Raw genomic sequence first — 20,231 nt, forward strand, 5'->3', positions numbered from 1 at the left:
AAAACAGTAAAATAATAAAAAATCACACCAAGTTTTTCTAAAAAAACAATAAAATTAGAATTTCTATGATAAAAAGTGGAAGAACATTATAAAATTATTTAACAAAATTAAAATAATACTTGTTCCATTAATTGATTCTCAAACCTCTCAACAAAAAAAACATATACAATATTTTCACCTTTCATAACACTTACTACTTGTAACTGAAATAATATAAACTAGAATATGACGCGTGGCATTGTGCGCTTTTAAATTTTACAGAAATAATTAAAGTTATATTTAGAGTTTATAAATATATTAGTTTTGCGAATGAGAAATTTATAAGATTAATAAGTGAGATCAAAATATTTGATAATTGAGATTAAAGGTAGTCTACTGTTGAATAAAGAAGTACTACATTCACATTCAATCATAATCTTTTATATTGCCAAATCATTATAGTATTTTAAAAATAAAAATATAATGTGACGGGATATACAGATCTCATTGATTGATAGTATAAAAATATTTTATATTTTCGGTGCCATATTCCTTTTTTTTTTTTATAATTAAGGTAATGTTAACATGTTAGAAAAATTTAAGGATGTTCACTACATATGTAAATGTTTTATATAACTAATATTCTTTTAGTGTCTCATAGTAAGTATATTATTATTTTTATATTTTCTTTTTTATGTTTAATAATCATAACTTTTTCATTAATGATATGATCTTTTTTAAAGGCAAGTTGAAATATAATATAAAATATAGGGGAGGTATTACGGCCAAAAATGCATGGGAGTCTCGAGGAAAAGCATAAGGATTACCAAAATTCAGAATAAAACCAACCAGAATAAAGAAAATGAAAAAAAAAAAACAGTGGCTAACAGCAACCCCAACCATCTCAAAAGAACAAGTACGTGAAAATAAAAACAAATAGAAAAATCAAACAAAAGACAAGTTAGAACTTTCTAATACAAGGACATTGGAAGAACCATCAAAACCACAAAAGAAATCAATAACATAACTAATGGAGGTCGAAACCACTCACCTCCTCTTAATTTAAAAATAAGATAGAGTTCTTCAGCGAAACCAAAAAGACATATGAGTTTTCCACTGAACTATTAAAAAATAAGATATGAGTGTGATTATGATGCATATTCTTGTTGAACATTATGTCAAATTTTAAGATCAAATAAGAGTAACTTATTTTTATCAATTCCTTTAGTATTATGATTGTTATTATATGAAATACAAGTGAGATCAAAAGTTTGTAATAATTTCACAATTGAATATATATAGAAACCACAAGTTTTAATTAAATATATAATTGATGACGTTAATAAATGAATCGAATATTATATTTCAATGAACATAGGAAACATATGGGCTACACAGAATGCCACGAGTTTCTTGAGATTTGGTGGTGGAGGAACAAAAGAAGTAGATGTTGAAATTTATTTGTGCATCCTCTATAGAGGCGGAGGAATATTTCCTACAACTTCAGCGGTTGCAGCAACTTGCTATTGAGCGGCGAAATGAATGGTTTTTGATGGTGCCATTGGTTAATAAATTAGGTGAGTGGAATTTGACTATAGACTTTGATGAGATTAACTCAAAATGGAGATTTACACTTTAATTGAAGAAGATATGGGTCTAATTTAATTGGATATGTAATGAGTGGAATGTGGTAATCATAGGAATTAAATATCGATTCCCATAGACGATACTAATATTCCGTTTGAGAAAGAAAAGATTATCTAAGATTTTGATGCAGTGGAAAGGGGATAATCTTCAAGATTAGCATTTTAATGCCCAAGTTAGTAAGAGAATGAGAAATATAGTATAAATGGAATTTGTATCTGAAAAATGGTGCGCTAACTCTTTTAAATAAGAGAGTTAGTTAACGACTGAAATGTGAGAGTGAACTTGAGATGTCGATGACCATTAGTTGGATCTGGATGACGAGGATGAATTTTATGAGTGATATGATCTGGGTGGTGTAAAGCCAGCAAAATGAGTCAGACCAATAGGATCAGCCTGAAAACCCGCAAAAGTTCCAGATTGAAACAAGAAAATTAGAATCCGTTTATTATCCAGACTTATAAGCATGATGACTTGAAAGACCGATATTTAATCGGGCTAGCCCGACCTGGTTGTGGATAGCCCGCTTATTTAATTTTTTTTACTATAGAAACTATAACACATTATACTATTAATGACCAAATTATTTTTTAATGAAAATACTATAATTATTTTTTATTTATATATATTAAATGCATAATATAAGTGTTAAGTTCAATCAAATTATTAATTATATATATATATATATATATATATATATATATATATATATATATATATATATATATATATATATATATATATATATATATATATATATATATATATATATATATATATATATATATATATATATATATATATATTATTCAAAGTATTAATTAATTTGATTTAATTTAAACAGCTAATACCATTGAAATGAATATCAATATTCTTTTGCTCTATTTTGTAATTAATAAATTATTAAATATAAATAAATTTTATTGAAATTTAATTTCAAACTAAATAGTACGAGTAGTTGTCTCAATTTGAATTCAGATATTATAAAGTAATTGATTTATATTTTTTAGTGATTAACATTCAGTACTCATATATCTTTTAGTTTATAGTTCATGGTCTATTAATTTTTTTATTTATTTTAAAAAATTAATATTAAATATACTCTAGATCGGTCCAAAAAAATCCTAGTCTATAAAAGGTCGGGTTTGAACAACTAAATTGTAGTCTATTTAAATTATGAGCTTTTAAATCCGATCTGTCAAAGGCATTTGAACGGCATTTGAACGGATCGGATAGCCCGTTTTGCTAATTCTAAGATGGTGCAAGACACAAATATGTTTATCTTGTCTTGTTTTGCCCCCTCTCCTTGTTTCGCCTTTATGGGTTTTTTTAACCTTTTGGTTGGCAAAAAAACCAATAATCTTTTGGGAGTTTATATTTGAAAATCTTTTCATTTTCATATTTGCTAAAAAAAAATTAGGAAGTACATCAACTACTTCAAAATATGTGGAACACTTTATTACAAATAGTATGAAATTACATTATCCTTTTTTTTACTAAGAATGTGTAATAAGTTTTTTAACTTCTAGTTGTTTTCAATCGTATAAATTAACAATCGTTTAGAAAATTGTATCAACCACCAAAGAGATTACTAGGATTCGACGTATATTATGTTATCAATTTTTTTTAATTATTTTAAATTATACATTTATGACAAAGAATAAAAATTAATGATAATTTTATAAATTGTAAGATTTATTTATTTATTAATTCTTAGTAATTTGTATGAAAAAAATATAGGATCTAGTTATCTTAGAAATGGTTTTTTTTTTTATTAAAAGAAGGGCCTAAGCTTAAGGAAAAGATTACACCTAACCGATGGTTGCAAATCTTATCAAACCACTTTCAAATAAGTGAGTAATAAATGATGGATAATTATAGAAATTACCCTTATCATTTGGATGAGACATTACATTTTTAGCTATAACATCATCACACAATTTTGTTTTGCGAAAAAACATGAGTGATTTTAATAACACTATCTTATTGAAAATATGATATAATTTTGAAGATCAGTTTCGTATTCATGATATTGCGTATGTTATCAATAACCACTTGCATAGCGTCTACATAAGGTTAGTAATAAACTTTAGTTTCAATTCATATAAAAGATGGTGAAATATTTTAGTAGAGACAGATTTTAGATCATTTCAACTATAGACATGAGAGCCACAATACAATTGACCAAAATAGTTGATTGACATAAAGTTTTAGAATGATAAAATGTATTGTAAGTTTTTAGTGTATTGTTGAAATGGTCTAATGTTTGTTTGTAGTAAAATATTTTTACATTTTTTTATAAATTGAAATTTAGAGGTTTTTCTTAGAATAGAGATAATCTTCTTATTTTCAATGAGGTGGCAATGTTTCATGTAAACATATTTGAACCCTATTGAAGGTAATTGCTTTGGCTTATGAAGCATAGAGAGAATGGATGGATTGGGTTTAAACTATTTCTCTTTCTCTGTTTTTTAATTTGTTGCTTATTAAATTGTATTTACATAGTGGTAGATTAAAACAATGCGCAGTTTTGTTGAGGCTAGCCGTTGTAGGTGCATTATTCTTTTGGTTTAATTGTGGTTTTTGTTTACAGATTAATGGTCGAATTATTAAAGAAAAAAAAAGATTATATTGATCTCTTAACTTAATTTTAAATTTAAAACCATTACTTTAATTTTATGTGTTCAGATAATTTTTTATATTAAAAAATGTTTATATAGAACAAAACTTTAGTTTTAAAATTTATGATTTATTTAACAGCTCTATGACATTGGTTATCAATATCGTGTACTATTAGAATGACTCATTTTAAACTTGACCATACAAATAAAATTACCTAATTATGTAAATATGTTATTGATATCTATAAATTAATAATTTAAAAAAAAAACTTATTACTAACTTTTTACATATTATGAAAAATTAAATTAAATTTATCGATACAAACAAATAATTTTTTATTAATATAATTTGAAAATTATTCTCAAAATCTAAAGTCCATTCCTTAGAAGATGCAAACAAAATAAGTAAAAATATACATAGGATTCTCCATCATCTTTTGATATATACAACAATGTATGTCACGAACTGTACTAAAGTTTTGAAATAATTAAATACATAAATTGTGAACTTTCATTAATAAGTAGACCTATCCAAAAAGTTTTTATGCTGTTGTAGTTCCAAATAGGGCAAACAGAAATGACGTTCAATATCATCATGCTCCATACTTTATTTTCATGTGGTCCAAAAAGTTTCACAAAGTAAAAAAAAGTTAGCACTTATAACTACTCTTATCGAAGCCTATATAATGTATTTTAAATAATATAAATCATGCATTAATTTTGGTAAATAAATATTTTAATCCTAGTGTTTTATTTCAAGTTAAAACATAATGAGAGAAATGTAAAATTTGAAGAAATGCAGTAACTATCTTGATTCTTACTAGATATGTAAAATTTATTACTAATTATTTAAAAACTAATAATATTGTTGTTTTAAGTTTTCGAGTTACTTGATGATCATATCATTTATCAGTAGAGAATGTAATGTGGTATATTTAAATTTATATTTATACATAGATTGTCTATAAACAGTTTGATAAACTTTCATTTATTAATATGATAATATTATTTTTGTAAAAGAGATTAATTGTTATGTCCTGTCAGTGTAAAAAAATTTACACTGTCAAATCCATCTGAACATATTCAAGGCTCTTTAATTTCTGGTTGCTCTAATATTGTGCAGCCTACTATTGTTCAGATATAAGATTGTTAAAAAATATATGTTCCCGCCTGAATCTATGGCTCCACTACCAGTCAAGTGATAACTAGTTAAAAATTTGGACATCCGCATGGGTCATATAATTTTAAAGAAAAATTTATATTTATATTACAATTATACTTTTGTGTGTAAAATATGTCTTCTTATTCATTACATCTTGTAGTAATACTATTGACTCCACGTGTATAACTTTTTTTTCTTTGACAACATTAATAGCTGGTCAGCTTTTAAATAATGGATTAATAGCATTGTTGTAAAACTAATTCAAAAACGTGTGAACCTTGATATTATTATGTTATCATGAATTAGGACAAAGTGAATCTTCCTCAATCAGAATCTAAAGCAGTGAAGGTGGCTACTTTGATCAGTGTCATTGCTACAACAACTTTCTACCTTCTATGTATGTGGTTGTGTTACAATTTCAACCCCAACAACAGTTGTGTCTCCATTGAGAATCAGCAGCTTCAGAATTGTTTGGAGAACAAGTTTTATGATATTGACAACATTAATATCAATTCTCTTCCCAATCTTCAAATTCGTTTTTTTTTCAAAATTCAAGAGGCCAAAATACCAGTGCTCCAATGAGTCTTGAAATATCATTATTGCTGCTAAATTTGAAAACCATCATTGTTTATCTAACTGATGACATTGTCGATAGTAAATAAGATTTTAGCAATTTTAATTTTGAAAAATTCCTCTCAGTCGATGCAATAGTAACAAGAATAGTTAATATTATTCTATAAGTTATGCATGTATTAGGAAAACAATTGAATATCTTAAGAGAACTCAATAACATAAAACTAGATTTGGATTCAACTGTTTAAATCTTTTTTATAACTTTTAATTCTTCATATAAAATTTCACCATCAAAATCATAAGAATTGTCATGTTTTAAATAAGTTTCAAGATTTATGGAAGACAGTTTCAAATTCTCATCAGAAAATGACTTAAGTCTTTCAATATTAAACAAAAATCCAAAAATATTCTCATATGTCTATATTGCTCAAATCTTCTATTAAATGAGTCCATTGTTTGATCTACAATGTATAAAAAATAATGAATTCAAAAAGAGTCCTTAGCAGACTCAAGATTTAATTGTGTACATTCAGATGGATTTTCATCATAGTATTTCATTCTACGAATTTAACATTTTTGATTAAACACACATTCAATGTCTACTTCATTTGCAATTGTTTCAGCACTAGAAATAGCCTTTGCAAACCAGATTCTCTATATTTTTTCAAGTGGATAATCAAACCTTTTACTGATTGTATAGCCACATCAATTCGCATGTCTTTTTTTGTAAAAAAAAATTCTAATTTCATTAACTACAAATAACAACTCAACTCAGATAGTCATAGCTAGTAAAAACTCAAAATTCTCAATTCCATGATGTGCAAAAGATTTTGTTTCGCTGTTAATCTTTGGATCATTATCTTGTTCAGCTAATTGAAGTAAAGCTTGTCTTATGTATGAAGCTTGAGTTTAAATTTTATTTATACTATTCACGTGGCTTTTTCAACGTGTTTGTGACAATGGTTTGAGAGTTAAAGCTTTCACATTATCTCTTAAATTTTTCCAACGCTTTGTGGAATAAGAGAATATAGTGAAAATACGTTGTAGTTGGTGACTTGCATCAGGAATGCAATAAAGTATCGCATAAAAGTATTTTGCTTCTTTGATCTTTTGGATTATTGCACATTTAACTTCATTACCTAAGAGAATAATCAATTAATTTTAGATCTTATGGATAAGATAATGAGAATTAATTTGTTATTCTTGATGTGATCAATGTGCCTTTGAATAACAGGATCACATTCGACAATCATCTCAACAAGAAAAAAATAGTTCCCATTATTTTGTACGGTGATCTTGTTATTTATTCCACGAAAAACTAAATTTTTTCTGGAAAGATATCTAACAATATATATAACCTAACCAAAACATTCGTCCAATGTTCTTTTTCTTTTCTTATAAGCTCATGAAGATGTTTATAAATTGTTATGTTTTTTTGAAATCTGATTTAAAAGTCAGTTCATTCACTCATAAAAACCATGTGTGGACCGCTTGATTCATGTTCTTTAAGCCTAATCATAAGATGAGACCAATCATTGAAACCTTCTTGAGCTAAGCGATTTGTTTTAGGACTTCTAAAAAATATCTTACAATAGAAATAAATTTTTTTATCCAATTCTTTTGAATAAACAAGCCAACATACCTTGGTTTTCTCCATTAGCATAATAATGAATGTAATGTGAGGATGAAAAGTTCCTACCAAGAGTATCTTTAAGACCACTCACAATTGACACATCTCTTTTAGGATCATTTTTTAGCAATTCATGCCTTAAATCACTTCTAAGATTATTCCATGTTCTTGAATCATAAATATCTAATGGAATAGGCTCATTAGGATCATTTTTTCTCATTTTGTTGTATGTGTGTAAAGATGGTGATGGCAATGCAATGTATGTATGCAAGATATATCAATTGAAAACAATTTATTTCAAAGTTCTTATAGTTTTGTTCCTTTTTGTTGATGATATGGGATGATGAGGAATGATATGGAGATGGTGTGCATATACAATTTTGTTTCAATTCAAAGTTAATTCAAATGTTTTTTTTTTGTAGTGAGTGGTGAGATGATGTAATGAATGATATGGAAGATAATGCAATGTCATTCTCATGTAACAGAACCAAGTTGTCTTATATTGAACTTCAAATCCTTTTTGGATTTTAATCTGAAATTTAGTCTATGATAAATGATGTAGAATTGTCGCTACGCAAAAAAATACAGAGTCACCATTGGTTTTTATTTATTCCAAAGGAAAGGGAAAATATCGAGAAAACCCCAAAGAATGGTCATCGCAACCACGAACAGGTTCGGAAGTCGGTTATGCAAGGGGGAGGTATTAGTATCCCTCACATCCATGGTACTCCATGGGAACCATCTAAGATGTTAGTGCTTGAATGGATGTTGTTTATCGAAATGTTTGCTTGCTAAAGGTTTGTGAAGTGGAGGTAGATTTTAATTTAGTGTGCTCGCCAAGGATTAGGTCCTTGTGCCTACGTATACCAACTTGTTGAAGTGAGGAATCAGAGCCTTGTAGTTCGTGGGTATAAAAGGTTTGTTTGTTTTGTTGATTTTATCACCTTGAAGAAGGGTTTTTGATGGTTTCGCCCTAAGGCTCAAACAAAAGGTTTGAATGCATTGAGTTATTTTTAGGTTTCGAGAAATGCGTTATTGATTTCGGATTGCACTAAAGGCTATGGATAAAGGTGAATACCTCGGACTACCAAGCCAAACGTCATATGTTCGAAGAATTCAGAACGAGTGTAGGAAAGCTCCATTCTCATCCCTTCTTTGCCACTTAAGGCTCGCGATGCATAATCCTAATCGTATTTATTGTGTTTTTGAGTTTGATTTGAGAAAAGACCGTTTGAAGTTGGATCAAGGGTTTACTTATTGAAAAAGAGTGTATGTAAAGGGTATGAGATAAGATGAGGTTGAGGAGAGAAGGGAGAAGAGGCGCGAAAAATGGAACGGATGGGGAATACTTGATGTTGAATCGAGTATTCACATTGCAATGATGTGAGTTTTATTCGGAAAATGACTTGACGTTGAATCAAGCCTTTTTTGTTTCTCTTGGAAATGCTTTCTTTATCATTTTGCATTTTATCTTGGTTATTAGCATGCATGGCGAACTAACTAGAACGCAATAAATCTAAGCTATTACATGACTATGGGGTGAGGGAACATTTAACCAATGATGGGGGATGGATCCACATAGTACAACAAGAAGGCATGAAAGGGAAATACAATTTACAACTCATGTGTCATGCCTAAACCATACAAGTGACATGACACTTCGCACACTACAAACTAATGAGTGAAAATAAAAGAACTTGGATGGTGTTGAGGTTTTTTATATTCACATGTCGCCACAAAATAACAACGGTTAGTATGCATCAAATAAGGAGGAATTGAAATGGTAATTCAAATGAATGAGAGGGTATGGTGATAGCATGGTGCGATATGATGATCATGATGAACAAATGTATATCAAACCAAAAGGAAATGAAACTTCAGTTCAGCCACTAACCACAAATAAAACGTAACTAAGTCAAAGTGAGATTACTCATGTACATGGAAATTAGCATGGCAAACCAAGTGAAATTCTAAACATAGCATGGTTGATCACATGAAAAATGAGTTCTAAAAAATTAAGCAATGAGTCTACATACACGTGAGTAAGCCTAATTTTTAACTAGTTACCTAATCCTAATTCTTAAGTGAACGTGAATTAAGCTATTTACCACTATAATTATGTGAATCCTAAATGTAAAAAAAACAGGAATCAAAGACTATTCCATACAAAAACTGCATCACGACTAACACCAAAAACAGAATTAAAATTAGAATTGATTAAATCAATTATGAGATTATCACGATTAAGATGAACCATGTTAGGCCAGGGGTATGAAAACAACATAGTAAGCAGGAATGCAACACAATAACGAGGATGAAAAAAATGCTATCCGCATGCATGTTAATGCTACACGTGGCAATGAATGATATGGGGTGAACACTCCTTGGAACAGTCAAACAATCCAAGCATGGATGCAAAACAGAATCACCTCTAGAATTCCAGCACCACGACGCCGGAGGCGGTAGAGTTGGCCGAATTCAAGAAGAAAATCAATTATTTCTCCTCTCAAACCTTTATGTCCTAATTACAGCTCAACAACTGGAAATTAAGAAGTTCACGTCAAGAATCCGAAATTGAACGAAAATGGCAATTAAGAAAAATCGAACTGCCAAACATTGGGGTTTTTGATTCCCCACTACACAAGCTACATGGTGATATCGACAGTTCGACAAGAGTAAAAATTCACCGACATGCAAGATGGAGGTTTGTCTTAGCGTTTGTTGAAACTCGGAAGTGATGAAGATGAAGAGGAGAAAATCAGAAATATGATACTTTAATCTTCTCCTTCAACTATAAACTCGTCCTCCTCAAGAATCAATTCTAAAAAAGTTCTGAACTGGATCGTTGTTGTCGATGTTGATTCCATGGATGCAGGGATGATTGTTGAGTGTGATAGGTTTAGCTCAATTGATAACAAGCTTCAATGTGAATCTTTCTCCAATGGTGGTTAGATCTTTGGTGTAGGGTGAAGAATTGGAGAAGATGAAGTGAGAAAAGTTGAAGGTAATGTTTGCAAAAAAAGTGAGGTAACGGTAAAAAATGAAGTGGATGGATGGAGCCTACAAATGATGGTGAAGATGGGAATTTTAGAGGGATTAGGCTAAGGCTTGGAGTTAGGCTTGGAGTTAGTTAAAAGAGGTTTGGAGTTAGTTGGGATGAACTCAGTGAGTTTAGGTAGTTAACTCACTCAATTGGAGGTTAGTTAATGTGTTCATTTAGTGAAATGTGTTTAAGTGACTGGTTATTGTAGGTGGAAATTTGAATGAAGTTAAGCTTTAATGTTGGCTAATGACCTCCTACTATAGGTTAACAGTGGTTGTGTTGTGTTATGTGATTTTGGCTTTGATTATGATTGTGCAAGTTGAAGTGTTTGTGGATTTTACTGCATTGGTTTTTCTGCAGGTTTGATGTGTTCACAATGCGAAGTACCACTCATCAAAGTGTCTTCGGATGCTCACAATCTTCCCGGTGTACATGCATGGGTCTACTCGCCTTGGATTGCAAGCCTCAATGATGGAGGATCATGTTTCATCCCAAAAGTCCTCTTCTCATAACAGTGGTGCAAAATCCTGCAGAACAAGCCATGAGTCGACTCAAACAGGGCATGAGTCGACTCATACAGTGATTTTCCAGGGTTGAGTCGACCGGGGAGTCGACCTATCTAGACCCGCGACGAAATGATTGAAAAAAGAAATGGAGATGGGTCGACGCAAGTGATGGGTGAGTCGACTCAATCATGAATTTTCAGGATTGAGTTGATCGGTAGGTCGACCTGTTCCGACCCGAGGGAACCAGGTCCAAAGAAAGGAGGAGCATGAGTCGACGCAAAGGATGAGTGAGTCGACTCACTCAAGCTGCCCATAATTGCATTGACCGATGGGTCGACCTGTTCGGACCTGAGGGTTTTGCGCTGAGTCGTGAGTTGACTCATAAGGCTAAAAACCTCTAAAAATGATTTTTTTTTAATGTTACACCTTTTATGCAGATTTTTTGTTTGTAATGAATGTTCTAGGGATAAAATAAGTGTATTTGACCAATTGAATGAAAATGACCTGACTCAATGTATGAACACGACCACAAATTAAACCCGAGATTTACAATTGACGCTTGGAAGCGGGGAACGTGACCCTACGGACCAAGCAATGGTGGTATGAACATGATTAGGTGAATGAATGAAGATTGAAATTATGAGACCAAGGATTTGGATTATGATCAAGAGACTCGAGCATCCAACGGGATACAAAGGACGGACCAAGTACTGAATATTGAGTGCGACACATCGCCTGAGATTGCCTAAGATTAGGGATTTGGAGGCCTCAGTGCCTCGGAGAAAGTCCAACCAAGCATCTCCAGTTGTTGTACAGACAAACCAAAGCCCTGCAAGTCCAACACTTGGAACCCAGGTTAGTGAATGATGCTTATGCATGAGTTATTTAATGTATGCAATTGAACTCTAGTCAGATGGTTAGATGGAGATGTGAAGAAAAAAAGGGGAGGGCAAATTTTGGGGTATGAAAGATGCCCCTATTTAATCTTCTCGGACCTAAATGTATGGATAGCAACGGCCTCCGGACAATTAAGGTGGGAGAGGATTAAATACTAAAATATCGGAAAATTTACCCGTGCGGAACAAATGGATTGTACGGTGGCGGTATATTGCAAGGAGATCTTTACTGGTAAGTGGGATGAATAGGCCAATCTTCGTGTAGGGCGGCTGCTGGGAATTGGAATGTTATTTGGTGGATGGATATTTTTGAAGGGTTAGATATGCATGGTGTATGCAATATGCTAATGCTATATGATAGATGTTTTTTTTCGCCTTTCTCTTATCTTTTATTCTTTTTTCATTTTTCTTACTCCCTTTTGTCATTTTCTTCTTTCTTATTTTTCTTGCCTCCCCCACATGTTTCGGCATGTACCAGGCGAACGGTATTTCTCCGCAGAATTCCGAGAAGGGGAATGAGGTGTCTTGCTGGGGATATCCTATTTTCTCGTACAACAGGTAGCAACGGATCCTCTGTGCCAGAAAAGGGTTCTTCTGAACAAAAGATTAAGAAGGAGAGTGAGGTCCACACAGACGAGTGATGGGTACCAATACAAATAGATATTGAAAGGGGTTTAACTACACTGACAGACGTTGAGATCAATACAACAGGTATTTACAAGAGGATCAATACGGACGCGTATTGTGAGATCAATACAGACGAGTATTGAAAAACGACCAACACGGACGAGTGGGAATGCCTAATAAGGACGAGTATTGTGAATCAGCACGGACGAGTATTGGAAGAAGTAATGATAAACATGGACTAGTGTTGAAGGTTAATACGAACGAGTATCGAAAATTGAGATAACAATACGGACGAATGTTAAAGGTCAATACGAACTAGTATCGAAGAAGGAAGGGGTGACACAGACGAATGTTAAATCTCAATGCAGACGAATATTGAAAAAAGGAAGGAATCCATACCGACGAGTGTCGAAAATAGGGGCTCCACTGGGGATCAACACGAACGAGTATTGAAATAGGGAAAGATTAACACAGATGAGCGTTAGAAAAAGGAACAACATGGACGAATGTTGGAGATTAATACGGACGAGTATTGAAAAAGGCATGATTAACACAAACGAGTGTTGCAGATCAATGGGACGAGTATTGAAAAAGGAATGATTAACACGGACGAGTGTTGAAGATCAACACGGACGAGTATTGAAAAAGAAATGATTAACACAGACGAGTGTTGAAGATTAATACGGATGAGTATTGGAAGAAGAAATGATTAACACGAACGAGTGTTGAAGATCAATAAGGACGAGTATTGAAGACTAAATGATTAGCACGGATGAGTGTTGAAGATCAATACGGAAGAGTATTGAAAAAGAAATGATTAACACGGACGAGTGTTAAAAATCCATATGGACGAGTATTGAAGAAGAAATGATTAACACTGACAAGTGTTGAAGATCAATACGGACGAGTATTGAAGTAAGAAATGATTAAAACGGACGAGTGTTGAAGATCAATACGGATGAGTATTGAAAGAAGAAATGATTAACACGGACGAGTGTTGAAGATCAATACGAACGAATATTAAAAAAGGTAACAACACAGACAAGTGCGGATGCTTGATACGGATGAGTATCGTGAACCAATATGGACGAATATTAAAATTAATAACGATCAATACAGACGAGCATTGAAAAAAGAAACGATCATCACAGACGAGTGTAAATCTCAATACGGATGAGTATTCGAAGAAAGGAACGATTAACACGGACGAGTGTCGGGGGTCAATACGGACGAGTATTGAAACAAATGTGATCAACACGGACGAGTATTGAAAAAGAAAGGGATAACACAGACGAGTGTAAATCTCAATGTGGGCGATTATTCGAGGAAAGGAACGATTTACACGGATGAGTGTCGGGAAAGGATTAACATGTATGGATGTTGGAGATCAATACGGACGAGTATTGAAGAAAGATGAACCCTCTTGGGCGATTCTCGGGGGTCGATACAGACGAGTATTAAAAGGAGAAAGGATCGACACTGACGAGTGTTTGAAAAAGAGAACCAACACAGATGAGTGTTGAAGATCAATACGGACGAGTATCGAAGGAAACAATAACAACACGGAAGAGCGTTGAAGATCAATACAGACGAGTATTAAAAGGACAACACAAACGAGTGTTGAAGAAAGAGGTATCAACATGGACGAGTGTTGAAATGAAATGATCATCACACGAGTATTGACAAGCAACATGGACGAGTACTGAAAAAGAAATGATTAACACAGACGAGTGTAAATCTCAACACGAACGGGTATTGGAAGAAGCAAGGATCAACACGGACGAGTGTCAAGAATGGCGGCTTCCCTGGAGATCAACACGGACAAGTGTCGAGAAGAAAAGGGATCAACCCAGGCAAAAGGCAGTGGACCATTTACGAAAGGTGAGTGGTTGGTTGAATATTCCCAAGGTATTTGCTAAGGAGAGACTTCGAGAAACCTGCGGGGATACCAATCCAAGGTTCTAGGACGATGTTCTCAACTGGGGAGAAGAACGTCTCAGCGGAGGATTCTTCTATGTTGTCGAGAAATACTTTTATGCAGTTATGCATGTGTACTTTACAAGGCGTAATGCCCCATTTTGATGGAATATGCTACACGTTTCACGATGCAATGTTATGTAATGCATGATTGTTTATGCAGAAATGCAATAGTCTAGATGTGTCTGGGTTGAGAGTGATTGGATTTTGTGAGGGGGTTGACTTCCCAACATTCCAGTCTCCATGGATACCACGAAGATGATATCACAAGATCTGGACCTTCCCGAATATCCGGGATGGACTTGAGCCATCAGGCTAACTGCCATCCTCTGTGAGGAATTATCCGAATCAGGGTGAGACCCGCGGGTCGACAAAGGTTCTTCGCGTATCAGGACATCGCGTCTTGAACACAGTGAATATCCTTCGAATCCTTTTACACGGAAAAGCAAATTCCTGTTTTCTTTGAATAATTTATTTTTATTTCCCCATATTTTCAAAGCATTATTTTTTTAACAAATTTTATTCATCTTTGCAAACGAACAGAAAAATGTAAAAGACCGGGCATACCTGAATGACAATGCTTTTATTGATGATGAACCTGCAAAATGGGTGATTTACAACAGGAAGCAATTCCTTAAATAGGTAATTGCAAAAAAATGGAAAATACAATGGCAATGACTTGAGCGTCTATTGATTCCTCATCCTACTATAGCCCATATGTCCTCAGTGGTCCTTTTCCTTCGCATCTGAACACGGTGATTGGGTTGATTCTTCTTTTCCAGAATTCTTATGCTCGGGACGACGGGGTATGAAGGTCTTCCCCAAACTACAGTCACTTGCCTTTAAACAATCCCTAATTTTTGCCTAGGTTACCCTTTCGGGTTTTCAACCTACCGGGATGCCCCTTTTTTTCCTAATTTGCCCCTAGGGATCAACTTAGCGGGTTTATTCATTCTTTCCATTTTATCCCTAATTTTTGCATGGACTTTTCTTTTTGTGGTCCATCGGGATACCCTTTTTTGCCTAACTTGCCCCTAGGGGTCAACTTAGTGGGTTTATTAGGCGAAGTACTTTCTTAATGCGTCTGCATTCATGGGGGATGGGAGATCGTCACCATCCATAGTTGATAAGATTAAGGCTCCTTCGGAGAAGACCTTTCTCACTATGTATGGACCTTTGTAGTTGGGTGTCCATTTTCCACGCGGATTTGGATGGATTGGCAGAATCTTTCATATTACCAAGTCTTCAACCTCAAGATTTCGAGGATGAACTTTTCTATCAAAAGCCCTCTTCAACCGCCTCTAATATAGCTGACTGTGGCATATGGATGCCATGCGCTTCTCATCGATGACTTTAAGTTGATCATATCTTGCTTGTACCCATTCGGCTTCGTCCAACTTGACATCTGTTAATATCCTCAATGAAGGAATCTTTACTTTGATAGGCAGTACTGCATCCATGTCGTACACTAAAGAGAACGAAGTTGCCCCAGTAGTAGTATGTATTGGCGTACGATATCCATGTAAGGAAAATGGAAGCATTTCATGCCAGTCCTTGTATGTCTGCACCATCTTCTGAACGATCTTTTTGATGTTCTTATTGGCTGCCTCGACTGCCTCATTCATCTTCGGGCGACACGACGATGAATTTTGTTGCTCGATCTTTAAATCTTTACACAATTCTTTCATCATCTTGCTATTGAGATTAGACACATTGTCTGTGATGATCTTATTTGGGATTCTGTCATACCCCAAAATTTGCCCGTTAATATTACAAGGCATTTTTCAAGGCACTCCAACTTATTTTTCAAGACATTGATCTCAAGGGAACAAAGACCCAGCACACAGGTGGCCAAATCCAGAAAATGGCTTAAACTGGCTTGCTCGCTAGGCGAGCAAGATCCTTCGCCTAGCGAACCCTTCGCTACACCACTCGCCTAGCGAAGCTGGCGAACACCAGAAATTTTGGGCTTCATTCTGAGCCCATTAGGTCACAAAATTCATTATAAATACCACAACTTCAGTCAGAGCCAAAGGGAGGAAAGAGGAGAAAAAGGGGAACACAAACACCCACAGAGAGCAAACCCTGGAGGCTAACCCAGAGAATTCAGAGCAACCCTAAAGGAAACCCTGAAGGAAACTCATCTGCACAAAGGTTACCTCCGCCCAACTCAATCCGGTACCAACCCTAAGAGTGATCTGCCAATTCAACGTTGCAATTCAATTGCAAACAGGTTTGCACTACCATTACCGCTTTATGCTCTTAATTTACATGTGGCATTATGATTGAATTTATAAAAATATCTTAAGTTTTGCATGTGGATTTAAGTATGCATGGATGTCTTGAATGTTTAACCATGTAATTTCTGTAATGGATGCCATAGGGTTTGGAGCTCGCTGAAATCGTACTGTTCTTAAATTCAAAACCCGCAGCCGTTCGCTAGCACATCGCTAAGCGAACCTGTAGCGAGTGTTCGCTAAGCCCTCGCTAGGTGAGGCAGCAGCGAACGTGACAGTCGCTGACTTTTCTGTTCTGATCTTTGCTCATCTGACATGTTTTATCATAGCCATGCATTGTTTACCTGACCCTATTACTGTTGTGATTCCTTTTGTTTGGTGCAATTCTCGATTGCATCCTGATTTGGTATTCTGACCTGTTTGCTGAATTTTGTAAGGGTTCACATACTCCCGGAAAAGGTAGCTGGCTAGGTATTCCACTTTATTTGTGGGATACCCTTGTGGAGATTCATCCTAATTACTTAATTGATTTTAATGTGGAGATTCATCCTAATTACCTAATTGATTATAATGTGGAGATTCATCCTAATTACCTAATTGATTATAAAATATTGCCTTTGAACATGTGATCTTGGACCTCTCTTTGTTGCCTTACGATTACGGTATTACGGTCATGTCCCGCGAATGTGGGGATACACTTAGCAAAGACCCTTCGATTAAATCATCATGTCCCTATAAGATAAATCATAGTCCCTCGGATGTTGCCTGCGAATATATGATTTTTGTCCCTCGATGACCCGTCGTTGTAGCCTACGGTTAAATGATGATCGTCCCTTCGAATGCTAAGGTATCCTTACAAATGTTGCCTTCAATGACCAATCGATGACCCTACGATGTCCCTTTTACATCCAAAGGATAAAACTACTTACTTCTCAATAGTAAGGACAGTTTTACCCTCATGAGGATAGGAAATGCCCATAAAGACCTTGGGTAGGTATAACTCTTAAATGCTGAATCACGACTCAAAATACTTTTTCACACCTCACACTTTGCAAAACATCTATTAGAAAATCACCACTTGGCATACATTCGTACTAGAATCATTGCCAAGTTATATTTTTCTAAACAGCTTTCAAAATTAAACGAGATAAATACTTTGTATACATTCGTACAAGAATCATTACAAAGTTAAACTCTCTTTTCAAAACATTTTCTAAGCAATTCACAAACACTTTTTCAGACAAGAAAAATAACATAAGTGATCAAGCAATTAAGAGCCCATGGATAACCATGGATACAAAGGGTGCTAACACCTTCCCTTTGTATAATGTACCTCCCGAACCCAAAATCTAATTAAGGTCTTTCCTGTTCTTTTCCACCTTTCCTTATCGGATAAAAGAAAAGTCGGTGGCGACTCTTGCTATCCGCGACATTTGCTTTCCAAAGCAAAAACACACAAAGTCAGTTCACCGTATGACAGATTCCATATCGACATATGATTTCCTTCTTCAGGAAGAGAGCCACCACTTGCTTTGTGAAATTTGCGTACAAGACTTCCTTCACCTATTTAGTGAAGTAGTCGATGGCCACAAGGATGAAGCGATACCCGTTTGAGGAAGTTTGCTCAATGTGCCCGATTACGTCGATGCCTCACATGGCGAACGACCATGACGATGTCAAGACATTGAGCGGAACCGGTGGTACGTGGATCTTGTCTGCGTAAATCGGGTATTTATGGCATGTATGGACGTGACGATGGCAGTCAATCTCCATATTCATCCAATAATAACTAACTCTCAAGATCTTTTTAACCATGGTATGCCCACTAACGTGTGTCCTGAAGCACCCTTCGTGTATTTCCATTATGATGCGGTCTGCTTCGTGTTTATCCACGGATCTGAGCAGGACCGAGTCGTAATTTCTCTTGTACAACACATCTCCTCCTTAGAAGAACATAGCTGAGAGTTTCCGAAGGTACTTCGTATCCGTAATGGATGCATCCTATGGATACTCTTGCTTTTCCATATAATTTTTGATATCGTGGAACCAGAGGTAACCGTCCGATTCTTCTTCAGCCTCCAAATAGTATGTTGGCTCATCCAAGTAGTCAATGTGGAAAGAAGGTGCTTCATTCTTCATTTTACCTTAAACATAGAAGCCAAGGTAGCTAGAGCATCTACCAATTGATTTTCTGCTCGGGGAAAATGATGAAATGTAACCTCATTAAAATATGGGATTAGCTTCGAGACATGTTCTTTGTAAGGGATCAACTTGGATCACGAACTTCCCAATCTCCTCTGGCTTGGCTGATTACCAACGCAGAATCTCCGTAGACCTCCAAGATCTTGATCTTTAAGTCAATAGTCGCTTCCAAACCAAATATGCATGCTTCGTACTCTGCCATATTATTGGTGCAATCGAAATATAATCTTGTAGTGAAAGGGAGATGAAATCTGGTTGGGGAGGTGATGATTGCCCCAATTCCATTTCCTTGAGCATTAGATGCACCATCGAACATGACCATCCATCGCGATCCTGGTTCAGGTCCCCTTTCTGGTTCTAGAACACCCCAACCTCTGACAAACATGATGTCTTCGTCCAGAAAGTCAAAGTGCATAGGTTGATAGTCTTCCACGGGTTGATGAGCCAAGTAGTCAGACAAAGCACCACCTTTGATGGCTTTCTGCGTGACGTATTGGATGTCGTATTCTATTAACGTCATTTTCCATCGAGAAAACCTTCCTGTGAGGGTAGGTTTCTCGAACATATACTTGATGGGGTCCATTTTGGAAATCAAGAGAGTCGTATGCATCATCATATATTGTCTCAAGCGTTTGGTGGCCCAGGCCAATCCATAACATGCTTTCTCGAGTAATGAGTACCTGCTTTCGCAGTCTATAAACTTTTTACTCAGGTAGTATATCGCATGCTCTTTTCTACCTGTCTCATCATGTTGTCCGAGAACACACCCCATAGATCCCTCAAGAACTGTGAGGTACATGATAAGAGGTCTTCCTGGAACAGGTGGCATCAAGATCGGTGGTTCTTGTAAGTATTCTTTTATATTTTCAAATGCATTCTGACATTTATCATTCCACTCGATTGTTTGATCTTTACGGAGTAATTTGAGTATCGGCTCACATGTGACTGTGAGGTGAGATATGAATCTAGCTATGTAGTTTAATCGCCCCAGGAACCCACGAACCTCCTTCTCATTTCTCGGAACTACCATTATCTGTATCATTTTGAATTTGTCGGGATCAACTTCAATGCCTCGTTGGCTTACGATAAAACCTAGTAACTTTCCAGATCTTACCCCAAATGTGCACTTATTGG

The sequence above is a fragment of the Lathyrus oleraceus genome, chromosome 5 (genome assembly GCF_024323335.1).
Source record: "Lathyrus oleraceus cultivar Zhongwan6 chromosome 5, CAAS_Psat_ZW6_1.0, whole genome shotgun sequence".
Lineage (NCBI taxonomy): Eukaryota > Viridiplantae > Streptophyta > Magnoliopsida > Fabales > Fabaceae > Lathyrus > Lathyrus oleraceus.